Raw genomic sequence first — 21,443 nt, 5'->3', positions numbered from 1 at the left:
TCAGTGGTGTCCAATGTTGGATTTAGGCAGCTAAATCCTTTTGTGAATCCATCCCTGATTGTCAGAAGTGCTGCGTATTCCCCCACCCTACCTGAATTCAAAAAGGGCTGTGGAGATGTAGCACTGGCAACAATCAGGCCTTCGCAAACTTGCCTGATGGTACCCAGCAAGTCTGGGGCAGGGCTACCATGCTAGTGCAGAAAACAGATCAACATCTGCATGGAGGAGATGTGTCAAATCACACTGGTTACCGAGGACACGACAGATACTCAGTTTTGCTTTTCAGCTGAATATGAAGCAATGACTAGCAGCGTTTGTTTAAATAAAGGAATGATGAAGACAGAGAGCCAAACTGTCCAAAATCTTATCCAATATATTTTAGCTGTTCTTTAAAAATCAGCTTTGAGGTAAAAATCTTTTGTAGCATAACGATAGCAGCTATTTCAGTTATCTCAGCAGGTGTCTACTCTAAGGACAGTCATGAAATTAAAAATATATAGAACATTTTCCAAGAAAGAAGCCCCTAGCATCCCCAGTTGTTTCAATAAAGTCTAGGAGATAGTCACGACAAAATTAACTCAACAAATCTGCACTCTAAAGAAGAGACAAGTAAAGGATAATTATTGGATCCTCTGCCTTTCTTTTATTGAGTATTCAGATAATTCTCCAGCTGTGAAGGCAAAACACAGTCATTCTATGAGTATTGACATATACTTCTGAGCATGATATAGTTATTGGAAAGCTTGACAAGCGATGCTAATAAATAAGACATAAGCAGTTGCAAAATAAAGTACAGAAAGAGGTAAGAGCCGACCCACAACGTACAGACAGGAGCATAAACCTGGCATACATAGGAACCTCAGACAACATTCACTTTTGTATTCAAAGTGACATTATGTTTTGTTGCTCTAATTTCCCTCATCTCCCCTTTTGTTCCTGTTGAATAATATTATCTGCCTAAAATTATGTTTTTCCTTTCACTGTGTAATACCACTTTGGGCATACACTTCACCCAAAGATCTCACAGTAGTTTACACACAGAGATTACCTTTCAGAGGGGCTGTGAGATTTAATTAGGTAAGTATTGACCCATATCCTGCAAAGACTTACACACTTGGACATCAAGGGGAAGTGTGTGAAGTCCAGCACATGGGTAAATCTTTGCAGACTCAGAGCCTTACTATGTCCAGCTTGCAGGTGGGGAAAGTGAGGCAGAGAGAGGTTATTACTAATTAACTAATTAATTAATAAACTGCAAGTGACAGTTTTACTAATAGTTTGCATTTAGATAGAGCTTGCCAGGTCCCAAGTACTTTACAGACACTAACTATTTCATCCTTGCAGAAACCCATGCAAGAAAGGTGGGTAAGTAGCATCATTCTGATTTTACAGATTGGGAAACTGAGGAGGAAAAGGGAGGCCACAGCAGGAGTCAGTCTCAGAGATTGGATTAGGACCCAGGTTTTCTTGGGGCCCAAACCCCACCTCTTTGTCGACCCTCTGTCTCTGAGAGCTTCTGCTTGTCTCCCATCAGCTTTTCAAAATAACTAGGGGGCTTCCTTCCTTTTGCTTTTATTGTCTTGCCATTGATTCCCTGATACTAAGGGCTCTGAAGTGCGCTGGGAAGAATGGAAAGGCAGAGGGTGAAACCATGAAGAACAGGACAATGCAACTGTCATCAGCGACTAGAGCCGCTCTTGGACATGTTCCCATCTCACACTCTGCCTGGCCTCATAAGGCTCCAAAACCACCTTATTGCTGTCTGCAAAACTGAATTCTGTCCAAGCTGCTGCAGGGCAGGATTCAATCATGCAGTGGTTTATCCAATAAAGGGAGCTGGAGCATGGGGACAAAATAGCAAATGAAAAACAAATACAGAAACAATACTGAGTAAAAAGAAAACGCCAGGGGACTGTAGGGCTGGAGGAAAGCAATGTGTCCTTGGTCCTGGGTTCTGAACTGGAGCCTGGTCTGGATACCAGGAGAGAGCGACCAAATGCGCTGAGAAGTAGAAGCATTTTTCATGCTGGAGGGAAGAAGTGTTGATTCATAGACTCATGACTGAGAGTTTCCAAAGGAGCACAACCATGGACCAATCCATCCCTGGTACAAATCCCCTAAAGACAATGGGGTTACTCCAGAAATTATATTGGCCCCACTTCTGTAACAAGTAGGTCAGCTGCTGGAAGAAAGGCAGTGTGTCTAGCAGTTAGACCAGAGGACTAGGAGCCAGGAGACCTGGGTTCTATTCCTACTTCTCACTGGTGTGCTGTGTGGCCTTGGGCATATCACCTAACCTCTCTGAGCCTCAGAGTTCCTCATCTGTAAAATGGAGATAATGCTATGTACCCACCTGTATGGAAGCACTTTGAAATCCTCAGCTGAAAGGCATGGTAGAAAGGCCAAGTACAATTCAACTAAAAGCTTGGGGGAGCGGGGCCTCTGCTGTCTACCCCTGAAAACCCAGCGAGTCAGGAGCTCCCTGCATAGCCTAAAACAATGTCTCTCAGTGGGGGATGTATGTGTGGTTTGCTTGCAGAGAGAAGCTGCTTCCCCAGACAAAGGGAAAGGCTAGGGCTGTCCAGGGACTCAGCATTCATACCCCTCCCACCCTGGCGCCGACCCCCGTGACTTAGGCCCTGACCCTGCACGTGGCTACCCACAGGCAGAGCTCTTTGCCTATGCAGAGCAGCTTGCAGGATGAGGGCCTTGATTTGTCACCAGCAGCTAAACAGCTGAGCCAGGGGGACACAAACAGGCCAAGAACCAGAGCCAGAGAGATGAAAAGCAGCTCCTACCATTCAGGCACCAAGGTCTCACCTGGGGAAGGAATGAAAGGAACGACGATTAGTTCTCTTGGAGATGAGGGCCTAAACAGCAGCAGCAGAAACCAGACAGCTTGCGAGCCGGCGCATGCCAAGCTTCGAGCTGCTCGGCCGTAGAAAGGCCCTGCCTACTGGCCCAGCGCTGGCTCTTCTCTGGCCAGAGACCAGTAATAGTGTCAAAAGGTGCCAGACTTTCTGCAAAGCAGACACACACCCTGCCGGGGACTAGGCTGAGACCACCCCTCGCTTGCTTTCCTTGTGCCAGTTTACAGGCAGGGCTGCAGAGATGAAGACTCGAGGGGTGACATGGTGGCCCCTACGGAAGTCAATGGGAGTGTTGCCATGACTTCAGTAAGGCTGGGACTGCACCCAAAGTGTTTAGATTCACTGAGCACAATCCTTGCTCTCCTAGAGTGTCTGGTGAGACAGATCCAGCTCGTGGAGAGACCTCTCCCTAGCAGCGTTCTGCAAGCTCCCCAGCAGCACTGGATAGAAAAGCAACACCTGGACCTGCTCCTTGCACAGGCACTTGGCTCTGCCTGGGCGAAGGGAGAAGAAACTGTGCCTCTTTTTGTGGGGGTGCCTTAAACTAAAGCCCAGCACAAAAGCAAGCCAAGTAAGAATTTAACCATGAGACCAAGCAGCCTTTCTCCCTGCCACCCACCACCAGCCTCTGACTGGGCTTATTAGTTTCTCATCGTACCTTCTTGCCACAATATGCATATTTCTGCATAACGACCCTTGAGAAGGCTGCAGATTGCAGCCTTTGTGGCAGGCAGGGGACAGTGAGCCTTGTGGGGGAGAGGGGAGCCCCACCAGGCAATGGTGGCTGTTCCGCCTAGTCCACCAGAGAATGTCACTTATTTACGTTAGGACATCCTATAGCTACCCAGGAAACACACGGAAAGGTGCTGGCGACTTACACTACTCTCCTGGAATCTCCTCCCCCCCCCCATGGCTCTTCCCAGAAACTCATTTTTCACCTGCAGAGTAGCTCAGCAAGCGAACGAAGCCGAGCTGGGACGCACATTCAGCTCCGGCTTTTGGTCGTCCATCACCCAGCCGACAAGAGCTTGCTTCCCGCAGATAAAGTTATGACAAGCGTCTCCAGCCCATTCTCTCAGCGGTTGCATCCACGTTTCCATCATCTCAGACATTATAAGCAATCAGCTGAGCAAGGCCTCTGACAACACATCAGGAGTGTCAACGCTGCTGCTCGGGGAGGCAGAAGTGAAGGGGAAAGGCTTCATCATGGTACCCATAAAACACAGACCAGACCATTCAGCGTAGTGGCTGCAGGCGTGGCACCTTTCACAGCTTGCCAAAACTGTGGTTGGCTTTTGCTGCGCTTTGCCTTTAAACCTCTAGTCCAAAAGACACCCCCTACAGACACTTCTCTCCCCTCACTCCAGCACTGTAGGAGACAGGCTGAGGACTGAATGAGACCTCGCAGGGTCCTAGAGCCTGGACTGCAGCCAGAGCCCAAAGGTCCACACTGCAATGAAACACAGGCTGGTGCCTAATTGCAGTGTAGACACACCCTTTGTTCTGTTTTTTTGAACTAACCTTTTATTGAATAAGATTCTTTGTGAATCACAAAGTTCTCGTTGCTTCCTCAAGCAGCACTGGGGCAGTGCGGGCTTCCCCCGGAGGCAGGGCAGAAATGCAGCTTCTGGAATAGATACACGGGACTGATTCTCTCTGCCCTGCCTCTCACGTTGTCATTCACCCTGGGCTAAGTGACTGTAATATGCCACCAAGTCCAAACGGTTCAGAACAAAGCTGCACCACCGGGCTGGCTGCACGCTGCTGTCAATCAGCGCTCAGATATCTTTGAGGCTCTCTTTCATCTCCCCACGTTCAGATGTCGCTTCCCCCTTCCCCCGTTCTAGGGACACTGTCATTCCTCTAGTAGCAGAAGACGATCGGTCAGCACATGCAGTGATACCTTGGCCACTGAGTCCTAGCAGGGCTTGCACTGGACGACAGCAGCAGTGAAGCTGGGGAGGGCCTTGGGCTGGGAGTCAGGAGACCTGACTTCTATTCCTGGCTCTGCCACTGACTTTCTGTGTGGCCTTGGGAAAGTCACTTCCCCTCTCAGGCCTCTGTCTCCCCTCCCACCTCCTGTCTGCTTAGATTGTGAGCCCCTCAGGGCAGGGCCTGGCTCTCACTAAGTGGTCATGCAGCGCCTGGCACAGTGCGCTCCCTAGTCTCAGCTGGGGCCTCTAGCTGCTGCCATAACACCAACAGTGAGTAACAGCAGTAACAGATACAGACCTGAAAACCCAGGCGAGCCTTGGCATTGCACAACACCCAAGGAGACACCGTGCAGCCATTAAACTGCCAGCAGGAAGTTTTCCATGTAAATTGTTCCACCAGGACACAAGAAAAAGTCGTTGAAAGTGAGGCGTGTTTGACTGAGGTTTTCTATTCCTTTTTATATTTAAATTATTTATCATTTCCTCTCCCTCTGCTGAGTTCTCGCTTTCATTTCAGTTGTAGGCAGCATCTCTCAGACACGTGTGTGCGTTAGTACAGTGGCAGATACAGCTGTTGTATACGGGCAGAGGAAGTGCTGTCAGTGATTAGACTAACATGGGAGCAGAGGGTCAAAGGACTGGACTTGTGTGGGTACCAGCCTCTGAGCTATCCAGTGCCTGTAGTCTCTGATATTTCTAATCCCCCCTTCCCCTTGCAATGCTCAGCAGCTGCTTTTTTGCAATGGAAAGAGGGAGAAAATAGGGAAATGAACATTAAGGGACAACAGAGTCCAGGGTGTGAGACAGACACAGTAAACACCAGTCCCCAAGCAGCTGTCAGCACAGAGTAGGTGTGGGGGGCGGGGGTGCTTTCAAAGCCATCCCCTTCCACTGGGAGGAATGTGCCCGGAGAAGGAGATTCAGCCATGTCTGAGACAGATTGTGAAGATTACAAGAGGAGGCAGCTGGATCCATTATTAATGAGAATGAGCCAGAGAGAGGGTGGGGGATGGAAACAGGACAGGAGAGCACAGGCATTTCCCAGCCAGTCATATCTCTAGATGAGAGAGGAAATTGTGTGGGTTAGAGGTTCAGAGACAGCCCTATTCCTGGGTGGCAGGATCAGACACATACCAGCTAATGCCTGGGCTCCTGACTCCCAGGGTAGCCTCACCCATTTCGGGGCCAAAGGCTGGTTGCTGCAGCACAGCTAGGGAGGTAACCACCACTCAACTTCCTTCCCTGAAGCAGACCCTGAGGCCAAAGACTGCTAGGGCGGATCCTGCTTGGGGCTGTCCCATGCGACACAGAGAAGCTAGCGGCTCAGAGATGGGCTCAACAATTCCTTAAAAGGAAAAAACAAACAAACCGCTGTCATGATGATTTCCCATCAGTGCAACAGAAGCGCCACTAAAAAACCAGCAGTTTTTCTATTCAGCCCTGCTGCAACGCAGGAAGGTGCACGACACCTCTAGCAGGGGGTGAGGGGGGCGCCCCGGGGGGGAAGCCACAAAAAGATGAGCGCACAGAGGAGGAGAATCCCTTTTTAATTTTACTCCTAGTTTACTTTTCAATCCAGATGCCTCAAGATCTAATTCCAAATAAATAATTGTACTGAGTAACCCAGGTCCCCTGGTGATTAACTAAACACACTGAGGCTCACTGAAATTGAATTAGTGGTGTGCACTCAGCCGTTATTACCCTCCCCACATCATGAATATTAATGAGGGGTTATTAAGAAATGTAAATGATGCCTCAGGGGGTTGGGAGTAAAGGGGGGATTGCAGGGAATTGTGGGCTGATATGACAAACCATTAGGAAAACAGCCTGATTGAAGCCACTTTTGAATGATGTCAGATCTTGCTCTTTCCTGGGTGCAGTAATGTTTCCGGATGTGTTCGTTTTTATTAAAATGAGAAAAGGGAACAAGTTATAATTGGAATGTAAAATTAGCATTTGCAAAGCAGTAAATCTGCAGCAACTAAGAAATGTTTTGCTGGAGTGTGGCGGGGTGGGGGGGGCGCGCGGCAGGGGGGAGTGTCTCTCTCCCGCTAGGTCTGTGTCTGCCTCAGAAGATCTCTCAGTTTTCCCGACCAGGCAAAAGCAACATAAACAATTTTTCTGGAGTGAGAAGTGCTGCACAGTGGAGAAAAATCAAGTTTCCAGCAAGATGTTCTCTGTGCACACACACAGCCCCCCCCATCCCACCCTGCTGCACCCTCTTCCACAGAGAATCTCAAACCACTTTGCAAACAGGAGTCAATCAAGGCTCCCAACAGCCTCTCCCAGAGGGAGGCACCAGCATCACTGTCCCTGTTTTGGAGAGGAGCAAGCAAGCTGAGAAGCTAAGTGGCTTGCATACCTCTAGCCAGGCAGGAATAGGACACAGGAGCCCTGCTCCCCAATCCCATTTCGACCCCTGCACCACACTAACTTGGCCTTTCACTGAAGGGCACTTTTAGGCCAAAATGTTTGAAAGTGGCCACTGATTTTTCCCATTTGCTGGAGTTCAGTGCAAGCTGCTTTGGAGTTCTCCAACTGGGCATCCAAAATTCGAAGTCATGCAGGCCACAGCCAACATGCTCCATTCTGCTGCGCCCGCCCTGAGCTCTTCCTCCTCTCAGGACTCCTGAGAGCAGTCAACAGAGACAGCTAGCCTGACTCCCCTGTCACTCCCATCAGCCTCACTCCCACCCTGCCCAGTCAGTCCCCATCTCTCCCTCTTCATTCACTCCTGGATCTCATCCACCACCGTCCCCACAGGAACTGTCACAGGAATAGAGCCACGAGGCCCCAGGCAACCTCAGTGCTGTAGTACCCCATACAGATGTCCTGCTGCCCAGGGGCTGCCTTTGGGGGTGACTCTCACAGATGGGAGAGGTTCTGCTTCCAGGACCCTCCTAACCCCAGGGAGCAGCTTCTGCCATAGGCAGAAGGGAATTCATTGCTGCATTGAGCACCGTGTTGTCCTACCCTGGACATCACGCTGGGCCTCGCTTCCATGGGGCTGAGAAGGAAGTTAATTTCCTGTGTCAGACCTCCCCTGAACTGCTCTCAAACTATGCCAGCCCCATCTACAAGAGATCATACCTGCCTAGAGGCTGGTGTGACTGAATCAAGGTTCACAGCCCATCCCATGGGCCCATTGCTGTCTTTGTATGAGTGAATTGACAGCTGGTGACAGGCGTTGGCTTGGCTGGCTGCGGGGCATCAGCTACAGACAAAACCCTCTGCTCACTGCAAAGCTGGGCTGCCTCCATTCCCATTTGCCCCCCTGTGGTCCGGAGCCCTAACTTTTAGGGAGGAGAGGCAGCTTATTCCCACCTTGGTCACTGTGCTGAGACTGCCAGCAAAGGGGTCAGGCAGTTCTAGACACAGGGTGGAGCCCTTCCCAGGTCAAGGCCACCAGTGGGTGTTATGTTGCCCCCATGGCTGGAATTTCTTGGGGCCTAAAAGCTGCAATGTCCCAGCTCAGTTCCATGTAGGAACAATAATTATATCCCAGGCTGGAGGGCAGGGAAAGCAGGAGTCACTGAGGACCAGCTCTCCCAGCCGGATTCTCCATTGCTCTCAGTGGGAGCAACGGCATGCTCAACACTTTTGGAAACCTGCCCTCTCCAATAGGTTCCTAAGTGGGCACTGAGCTCTTTGGCCAGGTCACTATAACTGTCTTCCTTAGAACCCCCTGGCAAGCCAGGGAATTATTTGCTAGCCAGAAAGGGCTCTACCTTTGGGTAGGAGCCAGCAGCTGCATTCTCCCTGTCAGCTCCATCCCATTCCTGCTTATAGTTCAGCATGGTTGGCCAGGAAAGAGTGAATGTGATAAAACTCATACATTTTAACAGGTTTCTGCAAGCTACTCCCCGCTCCATGGAATAAAAGCTGACAGGTGCAGTTGAGTTAATCAGAGTGGATAATAGAGGGAAAGAAAGAAATCTCAGACCAAATTGCTGCAGGAAAAAAAAAGAAGAAATCATGAGACTGAGCTCAAAAGTATCCAATTAATTTGTGATGAAACTTAAAGGACCAGCACCCTCCTTTCTGAAAACCCAGCACTGGCAAGAGAGTTTGCGGTCAGGTGCAAGAAGAAAGAACGGAATAGCCATGGTCAGAGCCTCAGATGCAATGAGAGAGCAGAGATTTGGTTGGCTTCTTTGCTCGGTAAATGGGCCACACCCAAATCGGTGGTTTTGAGAATCTAATCCCAGCAGCCTACCTCTTCCCCCATGCACAAAGCAGAAATAGTCAGAGATAGGCAAGTCAAGAAATAGGCAGAGGCCACTCCTCAGGACACAAGCTGAAAACGCAGCAGCACAAACGGTTTCTGTCTCCCCCTCCCACCACGGCTTTGGGGTTTCGCCTACACTTGTAACCTGCGGTGCAGAACCCAACCCCCTCCCCACCCCCTGCCAGCCACCTTCGCAAAAGGACAGGAAAGCTGAGCTGAAGTTAACCCCTTAATCACCAGATAGCGCCCCTGCTGCAACTGCCACATCCACTCCGGCCAGGTACAGGCTGGTCCAAAGAGAAGGGTGCACAATGACTGCTGAACCCAAAACACACCCTTCCAACATGACTGTTGGTAAGGTGGCAGCTCCCAGACCCTCCTCCTGTGGTGTGGACTCTGCCCAATGACAAGGTCTAAAACACCCAGGCCCTTATCTGAGTTGTATCTGACCCTACTGCCGGTCCAAAAGAGGAGTGGGTTTCTAGGGGGTCTGACCCACCTCCTGTGCATAGAAGAGCACTGGGTTCTGACTAGAGCCAAGTGAACTACTGGTGTAAAATCCCAATCCCTGGGAGACTCCCCTATCTTGGGGCTTCCTTACAGACTTGACACTCTGCCCAGGTGCACTGGAAGGTTTGTTAGCTTTGTGAGCCCATTGACAAACTGATCCAACCTGGACTCGGCTCCCTACTTCCCATTGGAACCAGCAGTTTCACAAGGGCTGAGTGCAAAACCAAATGAAACTCACGCCTTTTGTCTGAGCTTCACTTTGAGCTTTTGGGGTTCATTTGATCTCAGAACTTGGGATGGTCCCAAGTCACGACATCCCAAGCTGGGCTGAGCTTCCGCACAGTTCAGGGCCGCTAGTTCTGGTGGCATGGGGCCAACCAGAGGAGGGGAGCTACACTCACCAACAGTCTGAGAGCGAAGCACAGCCAGACGAATCCTGCGCTCAGTGACCCCAGGTAAAACCAGTGTCTCTCTGCTTGTAGATGAAGATGCTCTGGATTCACTAGCGTAACCAAACAGAGAACCGGGCCGCAGGTTTGATAAGCTGCATAGAGAGAAACCAAAGCAAATGTTCATACAACCATTGCAAACCCAAACTGCTGGTCCCTCCCAAGCCCAGTCAGAGCCACCACCTCAGGGTGATGGCGCTAGGAAAGAGCAGCTTCTCCCAAGTGGCTTGGGGCTGACCGGTTCTCCCAGCCTCTGCCCAGCCAGGCCCACAGGGACAGAAGGTTTACTGAGCCCCGCATGTGAAGAGGAGGTTGTTGTACCTTTTCTGCCCCGACCACGTGCCCCTGCCCTCAGCACAGCACACATCCTGGGGCTTTCCCTGAGGAGAATTTGGTTTTGGAAGATCAAATGTGAATCGTCTGGCTACTCGCAGGCCTTTGGAAACCCAGCCTCTCGGGCACTGGGGAAAGGAGAAGTGTAATCCCTCCAGGCCAGCACGGGGATCTGCTGGCAGAACAGTATGGAGCACGCACTGAGACGAGCGAGGCAAGGAGATTACAAGGTAATCCCTCCTGCTCACAGCTGGGCTACAGGGATGCACTTGGTAGCCTCAGAGGAGTCTCGGGTTTGCAGTTGTATTAAAATAACAGACGACTGTTTCTCTCTGTGGCTATCAATGGCCTATCCATAATGAGCACTAAACCCATCACTTAAATGTCTTTTAGGAGGCTGGGCTATCAGACAAGTTAAAAAATGTGCATTTAATGTAGTCAAGCCCCATTACAGCAGCCGATGGAAATCTGCTGGCATTATTGCAATTTTATCACTGATAAATCAGACGGCCCAGGAAGGCAAATTCATACTGGAGTTTGTTAGTATTCAGGTCTCTGTGCACGGATAGCTTCATAACTCCAGACTCGCTTCTTAATTGCACCCGTAAGTGTTGAAATTACTGAAGGGTAAAATGCAAATAGGCTGTAACCTTTCCAGAGTTCACCCCCAGAACCGCCACACGGGGCTCTGCAGAGAGAGGGATGCGGCTTTCATTTTTTCCCTCTTTTATAATTGCTAAAAGAGCTAGGAGGTGATACCACTGCAAGGCCCTCATTATGGGAGAGAACAAACCCTCTGTTATTGCATGTGAGTGCCACAAAAAGGGAAGGAGAAAAACAGCAAAGGGCCTGTTCCGTAATCCTCTAGCCAGCGCTGACTGGGCTGTGAAAGCTGCTACCCAAGTCTGGCCAGAGCCTGATCTGGCTTCGGGGAACATGGCGCACCATCCAGCTCTGAGAATCCTGCCACGGAGGGTGGAGAGCCCAGGACCCTGCCTGGGCAGATAGCACACGGGCTTTGGGGTCCAATTTGCAAAAGCATCAAAGTGATTTAGGAGTCAAAGCCCCACTTCCAAAATTAACTAAGACCTTGTTTACACTAAGTTGGTTTAACTACGTAGGTCAGGGGTGTGAAAAATCCACACCCTGAGCAATAAGCTGACCTAAGTTTCCGTGCAGATAGCGCTAGCTATCGCCTCTTGAGGAGGTGGAGAACCTGTGATGATGGGAGGGACCTGTCCCTCTTATCGGCATAGGCAGTGTCTACACTGTAGCAATGCAGCAGCGCAGCTGTAGCGTTCTAGGTGTGGACAAGCCTTAAAGCACGTAGGAGCCTAAATCTCACTGAAAGTCAATGGGAATTAGGTTGCTACAGTCTGGTCTACACTAGACTGTCCTGATATAACTACGTCGCTCAGGGTTGTCTGAGACAGTTACACCGATTTCACCTCCCGTGTAGGTAGTGCTGCGCTCTCCCCCCAGACATAGCTCTCTCCTGTCGGCTTAGAGCATCTTGACTGGTGCAGATGCACCAATGCAGCGTTTTAAGTGTAAACCTGCCCTGAGTCTCTCGGGCCTTGTCTACCTGAGAAGGTTTTTTCGGTGTACCTTAAGGTGCGACTTTCAGCCTGATATCATGCTCCATTTGCTAGAAGGGGGCCTTTTTCAGCTTAGCATCTGTCACTTGGGAGGCCGGTGAGCTGAAAAAAGCCACTCACAGATGGAAACAAGAGTGGTGGTGTATTAATTTAGATGGGATATATGGGCCAATCACTGTCCAGCATTAAAGAAAGTCCAGGGTTGGAATTCAGAGACCTCAGCCTACTCAGCACCATGGCAAACGCTCCAGGAAAACTCCTTTTAACCTTTTATTAAAGCTACAGAAGAGAAGAGAAAACAGTTAAAGCCTTTGAAACATAAAGCATTAAATAAGGCTTTCGTTTTAACCCCATCCCTTGTTCTCTGTCCCTGTAGCTGGGAAGGGTTTTCGAAGGAAACCCCTTGTCTGACCATCTTTAGCTGGTATCAGGGACAGCAGTAACTGTCCTTTGGGGAAAAGAGCAGTGAGTTGAGATGGGCTGGGGCTGCTGCTGTTAAAGTCTGATCCCATTTTATCCCAGGCGTGGTTGGGATCCAGCTGGAGCCAGCAGAGGTGACGATGTCATCTGGGTCCCTCCCTCCAGCCTGGGCTGGTCAGGACACCTCTCAGGATCAGGACAATGGAGGCCTGGGGTCCCAGGAGATGCCAGGGGTGGCAGCCATGATGGTGAAGCTTGCTCCAGTAGCCAACTTTCTCCCCAAAGTCTTTTTCTGTAAGGGCCCCCAAAGGCAGTGCTGGGGGAAACAGCCCAGCCCCGCAGGACTTTGTCTACCAGTTAGGCCTAGTTTCCAACCCGCCAGTTTGGTTAATTGATTCTTGGTTCCACTTTTCTTATTTACCAGGAATGACCCTAATACAGAACCTGAGTTCTAGCAGGAGGCTAGACTAACTCCGGACTAACTCCATCCATCTCCCTTTTCCCCACCAGGGTTGGTTAGCGGCGGTTATGGTGACATCTGAGGAATGTTCACGCACTTTTCACAGGTGAGCCCACTGGGTAAAATTGGAGCCCCAGTTATCAGCAGTGTCTCGGGGGATTTCACGGGGGTAACTAGATTGCTGTAACTGGTAAAAGTTTCCCAGGTAGACCAGGCTACAGCCGCTGAAATGTTCCCCGGATTTCATATGACCAGCTCCAGAGCCAAGGGTGCACTGGCACGGCCCAGGGAAGTGCAGTGACACATGCACTGGTGACACTCCCCCCCCCCCCACACACACACACAAGGCAATGTTTTGCCTTAAGCAGCTGCTTTGAAGTGTCCCCTAGCGTGACAGTGTTTGACCGGCTCTGCTAGGAAAGGGGTGTTTGCTGGTCCCTGCCTTCGAGGGCGGTGGGGGCATGAAAGGCAGATGGGTGGTAACATTAAAACAACATATGGCAGCACTAAGAAGGCTGCTCTGAGCACAGTCACCCTGGCAGTGATGCCAACCCACACTCTCTCAACAGGCATCCTGTAACCTGCAAATCACTGGCAAGGAAGGTGGGGAGTGAGGTGTTTCTCCTGTGCATCCCCAACTCCATCACTGCCAGCTGGACCCGCTGCCCCTAGATCTCTGCCCTCCCTGGTACTGCACCTGCAGGGCTAGATTAGGCATCCAGCTCAATTAATGCACTTAATTAATAGCGACTGGGGCTTGCAGCAGAGACGGAGAGGTTGGTTCTTCCCCCATCACCTGGTGCAGCACCAGTGCAGGTTCTAGTGAAGAAAAAGCCCCTCGTTTCTGAAGGATGCATCCAGTTACAGCCCAGAATACAGAACCCACTGGGAGGAAGCCTGGGTCCTGCTGCAAGAGAGGCTTCAAGGGAACCCCCTTGCAACATAGGAGCAGCCCCTCCTAGATGCCAGCACAGGGGCTGGGACAGAAGGAAAGAGGGTCCTTGTGCTCCAGCTGTTCTCAGCTGACAGAATGGGCCACAGGGGCTCTTGCATCTGGGGTGATTGTCAGGGCCCTATACTGGGAGCAAGGCCAGCCAGGGCAGCCCATTGCTGCCACTCAGCCTCCCTGTGCTGGGTTCGGGCCTGGCATACCCAGCCCTTGAGGCCAGTCCGGGAGATCCAGGCATTTGCCTGCTCTAGGTATGGCCTCCCCGTCGGTATTCTGTCTGGCCCCAGAGAGGATGGGGTGGGGGTTGATAGGTTAAAGGAGCAATTAAAGAGACCCCACCCCTAGTGTAATTTCGAAGAGGCTGGTTGTGACTTGGGATCAAGTCTCTGTGGCCCCCATTGGGCTGAGGGTTTCGGTGTGTTCTTCCCGCCAGCTTCAGCGCCACATCTTCAGATGAAAGGTCAGTTTCCAGCCAGAGAGCAGCAGCTGCAGGCCAGGAGAAGTGAGGCACTGGACAGCAATTACCAGGAGGGGAGGGGCCAGGACTGCCAGCCCCTTAGCCTGTGCACACCCGCCTGGCCCACTGCACCCCAGGAGACCCCGCAGTGGGCAACGTGGAGGGGCTGGAGAGCCAGCATGCCCCCGTCCCCCCCGCCTGACTCCAGGCACAGGCAGGGAGGGAGCCAGCGGTGGAATTAAGGTTAATGAGAATTTTATGAACCTGCAATTCCACGCTGGGAGAGGAGAGAAGATTGGAATCCCAGCTAATTAAAGGGAGCTGACCTGTGAAATCCACGGGCTGGAAAGTGTCAGCAAAGAAGAGGGGGGAGGCCGAGGAGCAGGGAGAACAAGGGGAGAAGGAGGAGGCATGGGGGAAGGGAGAGTGCACGGAGAGGAAAGGGAAGGGAAAGCGAGAGAGGGAGGAGAAAGGAAGAGAAGAGCCGTGAGGGGGGCAGGGAAAAGGAGGTTAGGGGAACAGCCATGAGGGGGCCATGGCACTCCCCCCGCTGCAGAGCAGCCCCTCACTTGCCCAGGAGCCACCCAGAGTGCACAGAAAGGGCATCGCAGCATCGGAGGATGCCAGCTGGGGGCACAATGAAGCGCTGCCCAGAAACACAGGGTGGCAGACAGGGATGGGAAATACCCCGGTCCTGAAATCCCACTGTGCTGGTAACAAGGCCCCCTCCCTGGACATCACCCCCACCTATGACTGCCCCACACTGTCCTGCCGGGAACAAGGGTCACGCCCTGGGGTGGTGCTGTATTGGTGGGGAGCCGGGGAACCAGTGCTAGGCCCTAACGGCCACAAGGAAAGGGAACACCTGGTGCCCCAGGAGGTTTTATGCTGAGGCAGCTGCGGCTCGACCCCAGGCCATGCTGGAGCAGGAGCGCTGAGAGTCAGCACGCTGGGCTGGATGGGGCTGGTCCCCTGCAGCAGCATTGTCTGAGCCCAGCCCTGAGCATCACAGGTTGGGCCAATCCCCCACCTTGGGCACTGACCAAACTGCTGTGAGGGGATCCAGCTGCTGAAGTCTGAACTGAGCCGAGGCCATGCCTGGCTTGGGGTCTCCAGACACTCTTGGGGTGCAGTTCTGTCTAACACCCCCTCCTGAGAGCTGACTCTTCACTGTCCAGCTGCCCAGGGTCCAGTGCTGACCCCCAGACACTCCCACAGCTTAAACACCCCCACTTCCTGAACCCCGGCCACGTGGTTGCTCTGGTCACAGGTCAACACTTCGAAAGCATGTGGTAGGCACAGCCCATCACACATAGTCAGACTTCACACAGGATCCTAACTGCCATTGCTCTCTGCCTAACAGCACAAGAAACAGACCTGCACAAAAATATAAACCCTTCCCCTATTTCCCTACCTCGGCTTCTGTACCCCCCAAAGCATTCTTTGGGCTGGGCTCCAGGTCCTCTGGGGATGTCCAGGCCTCCTGCTACAGCTCCCAGTTTGACTTCTGAATCCTGGAGCCTCGCTTGGCCAGCTTGTCTTGACCTTGGTTGGTCCTGCAGCTAAGCCAGGTCCCATCTACTACAAAAGCCAACCCGGCTCTTCCCCACCTGTCCAAAACGTCCGGTGTGGCTTTCTCACTCTTCTCCAGGAGTCCTCTTAACACCCTGCTTTGCCCCTCCATCGGGGAATTTTCCAGTCCCCCTCTTGAGAGGCTGGCGAGCTCTGGTTCTCTCAGCGTCAGCCACCTCCCTTCGCCTACCAGCTGAGTGGTCAGGTGCAGTCATTAAGGGTAACTGCTCTCTGTTGCCCCGCGTCTAGTGGGCATGTGCTACCAGCCCACGGAGGAAATCCACGTTACAGGAGTGTTAATAGCAACAGCGTCACAATAGCAACCAGAATTCATACCTGGTGCAGAGCCAGCCCCCAAACAGTGGTGAGCTGTGCCCGATCCCCAGGCAAAACCCCTACCTGGGAACACGAGGGGAGCTAGGAAAAGCGGAAGGGGAGAAGGGAAATCGAGGTTGGCGAGGGTGGCCGTTTACAGCTGTCCTGTGTTAATTGCATTGTGCTGGGTGCTGCACACACCCAGAACAGCACGATGGTTCTTGCCGCAATCGGAGGAAGGGCTGTGACCCCTCCCGTCTCAGGGCACAAGCTGATCCTGAGCCAACAGGGAGAGATGGCCCTGCTGGGCAGCTGACACCCTAAGAAGATATTTGGGGGTTCTTTCACCTTTCTCCAAGACAGCTGACTCTGGCCACTCTCCGAGAGCAGGCCCAGGCTGAGAGCCTGCCAGTCACTCCGTTCCAGCATCAGCTGAAAGGATGGTGGCAGCGCCTGTGTTTACATGGGTTCGCTCAAGCAACCAGCCCAGTTTAATCCTCCCAGCTCCGTCCTTCCTCCTGCACCACACAGTGCCCCCTGGCACCTGGCTATAGTGCAGGCTGCCATGGTCTGGGGCTTCTGCCTCTCCACCAAGGGCTGAGTGACACAGAACCAAATCAAAGGGGGACAGCACAAAGGGAGGCTGCGGATGAGAGAGGGGAAAGGGGATGAAGCTGGAGAAAGTGGGGTTTGGATGCTGCCTGTTCTCATTGGCAGTTTGGTTCCCTGGCACCGCTGCTCTGAAGAACGGCCTTATTTAGAACTCTCCTTCCCTGATCTAAACTTCACAAAGAGTGACGATCAAAATTAAAGATTTCTCCAGAAAGCCAGCCTTGGGGGAAATCATTGGTGATGCCACTGGAGATTTCCCAACGTGACTTTTAAATTAAAGGGGAAAAGAATTTCTTTAATTTGGTTGCGTACTTGGGATGCAGCTCACTGGGCACGTTATTAACCAGCTCTGCAAATGCTCCTGGAATTCACTCGCTCTCCAAAGTACCAATTGATCTAGTAGGCAGTTTCCCCCCATGCTCTGAAGATGGTTTTGCTAAGGGAAGGGGTGGAAATTACAGCCCGATTCTGGCCACTTCCTGCATATGGACATGTGTGTGTGTGTGTGTGTGTGCATGCACACACACAGAGCTGTATGTTCTAGGTCTGCCTGTATCCTCAGCTGCCCATGTGCAGAGAGTAGAGATGGCACGAGCCAGGGAATGAGCTCTCAGCCCAGATTGGAGCATCAGGTCTGAGCCCAACCAGAGCTGGGGGGAGTTTTGTATTCAGATTTCTCGTCAATTTCAGCCCCATGGGCTCCATGTGTACCGATGTGCACACACTACATACAAGTAAATATGTTTGCATGCATGCACCGGCACACAGGCACACAGAGGGCAGGCGTCTTGTCAGTGCTTGCGTTTGAGCAGCAGGCCGGGGGAACCTGCTTTTGGAGCTTCGCAGGCTCTTTTGCATGAGCAATGTTTGCAAAAGTTGTTCCAGATAACTAAGCATTTCCCCCCACAAAGCTTGTTGCCCAGGTCACGGGAAGCCTGGCTCCATTGGAAAGACAGAAAAGCCCCTGCAGGTATGGGGACACGAGCGGGTGCCCTTTGGCCATTGCGCCCAGGGTCTGGGAATGCAGTGTCATTGTCCCCCTCAGTGCTCTCCCACTCACTGTCCAGCTCCGTCCCGCTCCCGCTCTCTACTTTTCCCTCCCAACACGACACCCTGCTCTGCTCAGCCCCTCCCTGCATTGGCACCCCTGAGTGGTTCAGAAAAGGAACAGCTGGGGTGGAAGGAGAACTCCCCCCTCCTTTCCCTGCCCCCCCGACCCCCAAAGTTCTTTGAACTGGGCTGGCACTTCTCATCCCTTTGATGGGCTCCTGGCGCCGTCTAGCGAGGAGTAAAATCTTCCTTTGCAAATGAAAGAGCTGACGGGCGTCAGGTTAAAGAGAACAGAGCTGCCATGGAGGCCGGGCCTGCGCAAGATGCATCCCACAGCTGCCTTTCCATGGGGGGGAAGGAGTTATGGGGGGAGGTTCAGCTGCTTGCAAGGTGAGTAAAGGGCCCTGGGTCACTGGTTCAGTTCTAGCCCAGTTCCAGAGGTCTTGCGAGATAATGGCTTGTCTCAGTCTGGCCAGCCCAGTTGGCAACAGTAGAGAAGCCAAGGGCTGAGCGGGCCACAGAAGCAGAAGAGCTGTCTGCCCGGCAGAGAGGACACTTGGGCAGGACAGTGTGGCGTGGGGAGCCTGCTGTGGCCCAGGCCATGTCTGTCTGTGGAGAAACACAGGGCTGCCCAATGGGCACCATGCACCAACCAGCAGAGTATCTGCATCTGCTTCCACAAATGAACCACCCACATTGCCCTGAGTGCCCTCTGCCCAGCGCTAGAGTCCTCCAGGGTCACAGCAGGAACAGCAGATTGGGAGACCAGCCCTGAGAGCCACTCGAGGGACTTTGATCCAAGGACAGAGGGCAAAGGATGGCACAGCGAGAGGAGACATGAAGCGGGGGACAGCAAAGGTGGAGCAGGCTCTGCTATTCAATGCTCTCACAATACAACAACGAAGCAGCTGATCTGAAACTCTAGAAAGGAAATAATCTTTGTACATTGCACAACTAACCTGTGGAACTCACTCCCCCTTGATAGCCTTGAGGCCAAAAGCTTAGCAGGGCTCAACACAGGATTAGGCTGTTATATGGCAGAGACAATCAGCAACTGTGTTACATAGCACAGGGGATCCAATTTCCTCCACTTCCAGGCACAGACGACCACAAATTGATGCCTGCTGATGGGGGGGGGTACAATTTAAATGTTCTCCCCCCACAAACAGCTTGAGTAATACCATCCCAGGCACACACCCCCTTACTCTCAGCAGCCCCTCGCTGCAGCTCCCAGCTGTTTGCTGCTGCCTCTCCCCGCAGCTGCAGCTTGCCAGCTCCAGGAGCTGCCACACAGGGAGGGGGCCCGGCTGGCAAACACTGGCAGAAATCTGGGGGGGCATGTGACCCTGCGTGCCCCCCATGAGTCACCTCTGCCCTACCCTGCAATTCCAGCTGTGACCCACCAGCCTGCTCTGAGATGACGTGTCCTCAAATGGTGAGTGTCTCGGTCCCCTTCAGTAAGAATGCTTTGCTGATCCAGGTTCCTTCTCAAACCCATTGTTCTTCCAAGGAGTTCTACCCTGCCCACTCCTTCTCCATGAGCAATAAGCTTCCCAGACTGAAGGGGCTCCAGCATGGAGCTGGGGGGGGATCTCAGGACTGTCCCGCACTGGGCCCCAGCACCAGTTTAACCTACAGCCATTTAGAAACCCACTTGGTGACCCGAGTGCAAACCCTTGCTCTGGACACACACAATTCAGATGGCGAGCGCTCTACTTCCATTTAACTTAAACAGGTTATTTACCAACCTAAACAAAATTGATACTGGGCCCTCCTAACTCAATACATGAGGGCCCACCCCCGGCTGGCACAGAAATAACAACAGGGTGAATCGCAACCCAGCCCCTTATTTGGTGCATGGAGATAAACCCTCAGTCCTCGTGTCACAATGACGCCTGTGAACATTTACAGGGAGGGGCTGCCCCCAAACTCCCCTCTCACTTCCAGCCCCTCTCCCAAGATGCATCCTGTCTAAATCCTTGCGGCCTGATTCTCCAACCTTCCATCCCTGCCCCAAGCACAGGAGCACAGCTTTGGAGAGAGCTTCATGCCACCTTTGCACCTCCTGCTCTTCCGAGGCTATGCAGGCCCTGCCTAGGCTCTGGTGCAACTCAGAGCTGCTCCAGGGCTGCCCCAAGCCCCCTGCAATTTCACTCGAGTGGGTGCTCGAATACGAGCTGGGGTAACAAGGAATTTTCACTGCTTGAGCCCCAGTGGTCACTGCATCGCGAGATAGTGTCAGACACCACACCCCACGGGTACAGCAAGTTACATTAGCTGTTTCCGAGTGTCAGGATGGGGCACAGGGTCTCCCCCAGACCCTGCACACACCTGAAAGGAGTTCAAAGGGTGTCTTTCTTCCCTCAGAGGCAGCACTGACCCACTGCGAAGGAACACTGCTGTTAGATTCTGGCCCAGTCGTAAATCATAGATCCCCGGTTAATCCCAGAGCCTCAGCCAAATGCCAGCTCAAATCATCCCCACGCTCCTGTTGCCTTCTGTCGCCCACCCTCCGGGGTAGGGTGCTAGGAGGCTTGCAGGTGAGAAGTCCCACTGCACAGGGAGTGCGAGCGGCTGGTGCTATTGACAGTGCCCCCATAGCACCAAGGACTGCACCCTGAGCACTGGCCCTGCATAGAGACGCCCTGAGGATTTCAGGAGGCCAAGTCCTGCCCTGCGGGCAGTGCCCTTGGGCCTGGCCCCATGCTGTGCAGCTCGGTCGTCTCCCCAAATGAGCTCAGAGCTGACACAATTCTTCTTCTTCTTCCCCCCTTTTAAGATGAAGCAATGAAATTATTTTTCTACTTGAGCAGTTTTCAATTTAGATTAAGAAAAATCTGTGCTCGGTTAGCGGCGTTGCAGTAAATCACAAGCAAGCGGCACTCGGCGCCTGACAGCCCGATCGCTTATCGGATGCAAACCTTTTTTCAAGTTGACAGGCTCCGAGTGTGACATTGAACGAGGGCAAAGGGCTGGGAGCGGCTCAAAGCTGGCAGCGCAGTCAAGACAAATGGCCAAACCAACCAGGAGGAGATGGAGGCAACGAGCAAGGGGAGTGACCTGTGCCAGCACTGTGCAGGGGACGAGGGCTAGTGCTGAGGGTCAGAGGGTCCAGACCATGCAGCAGGGGCCTGAGCTCAGAGGGATCCATCCATGGAGGCCAATGGCAGCTGGGTCAGGCCTTTAGTTACAAGCTGCCCATCTCCCAATGCTCAGGACCAGACACCACAAGCAGCCCCAGGCACCAGCTCCTAACGTCCTACCACATGAGTCAGATCCCTGCGTCACCAGCTGCCGAAGTCCCAGTCGCGTCACTCTGGCCCCCAGGAAGCAGGAGGGGTTTTAGAAATAACAGATGTCAGGACTGTTTCTTTGCCACCCAGTCTCTGAGCTGCAGGCCACGCTCAGGTCACGTTTTCAGGCTTTTCTTTGCAGCCACAAGGGCTAAAAACATAGAATCAGAGATTCCCAGGCCAGAAGGGATCATTGTGATCATCTAGCCTGACCTCCTGCACAGCACAGGCCAGAGACCTGCCCCAGATAACGCCTAGAGCAGAGCTGTTACAAAAACATCCACACTTGATTTAAAAAAGGTGAATGATGGAGAATACACCAGGATCCTCGATAAATTGTTCTAATGATTAATTACTCTCACTGTTAAAAATTATGCCTTGTTTCCAAATCTG

The 21,443-nt window shown here is 52.4% G+C and overlaps 1 long non-coding RNA gene across 1 annotated transcript; it reads right to left on the bottom strand.

Annotated features, from left to right (window-relative positions):
• Window positions 1–515: 515 nt before the first annotated feature.
• Window positions 516–5,373, bottom strand: LOC119842007. Its single transcript, XR_005288654.2, has 4 exons — window positions 5,103–5,373; window positions 4,392–4,497; window positions 3,809–4,037; window positions 516–2,820 (listed from the first exon to the last, which is right to left on the bottom strand). It is a non-coding gene; the product is annotated as an uncharacterized LOC119842007 (long non-coding RNA).
• Window positions 5,374–21,443: the final 16,070 nt, after the last annotated feature.

The sequence above is a fragment of the Dermochelys coriacea genome, chromosome 13, assembly GCF_009764565.3.
Source record: "Dermochelys coriacea isolate rDerCor1 chromosome 13, rDerCor1.pri.v4, whole genome shotgun sequence".
Taxonomy (NCBI): domain Eukaryota; kingdom Metazoa; phylum Chordata; order Testudines; family Dermochelyidae; genus Dermochelys; species Dermochelys coriacea.
Note: the sequence above shows the minus strand (reverse complement) of the source record. Positions and strands in the feature narration are given on the sequence as shown.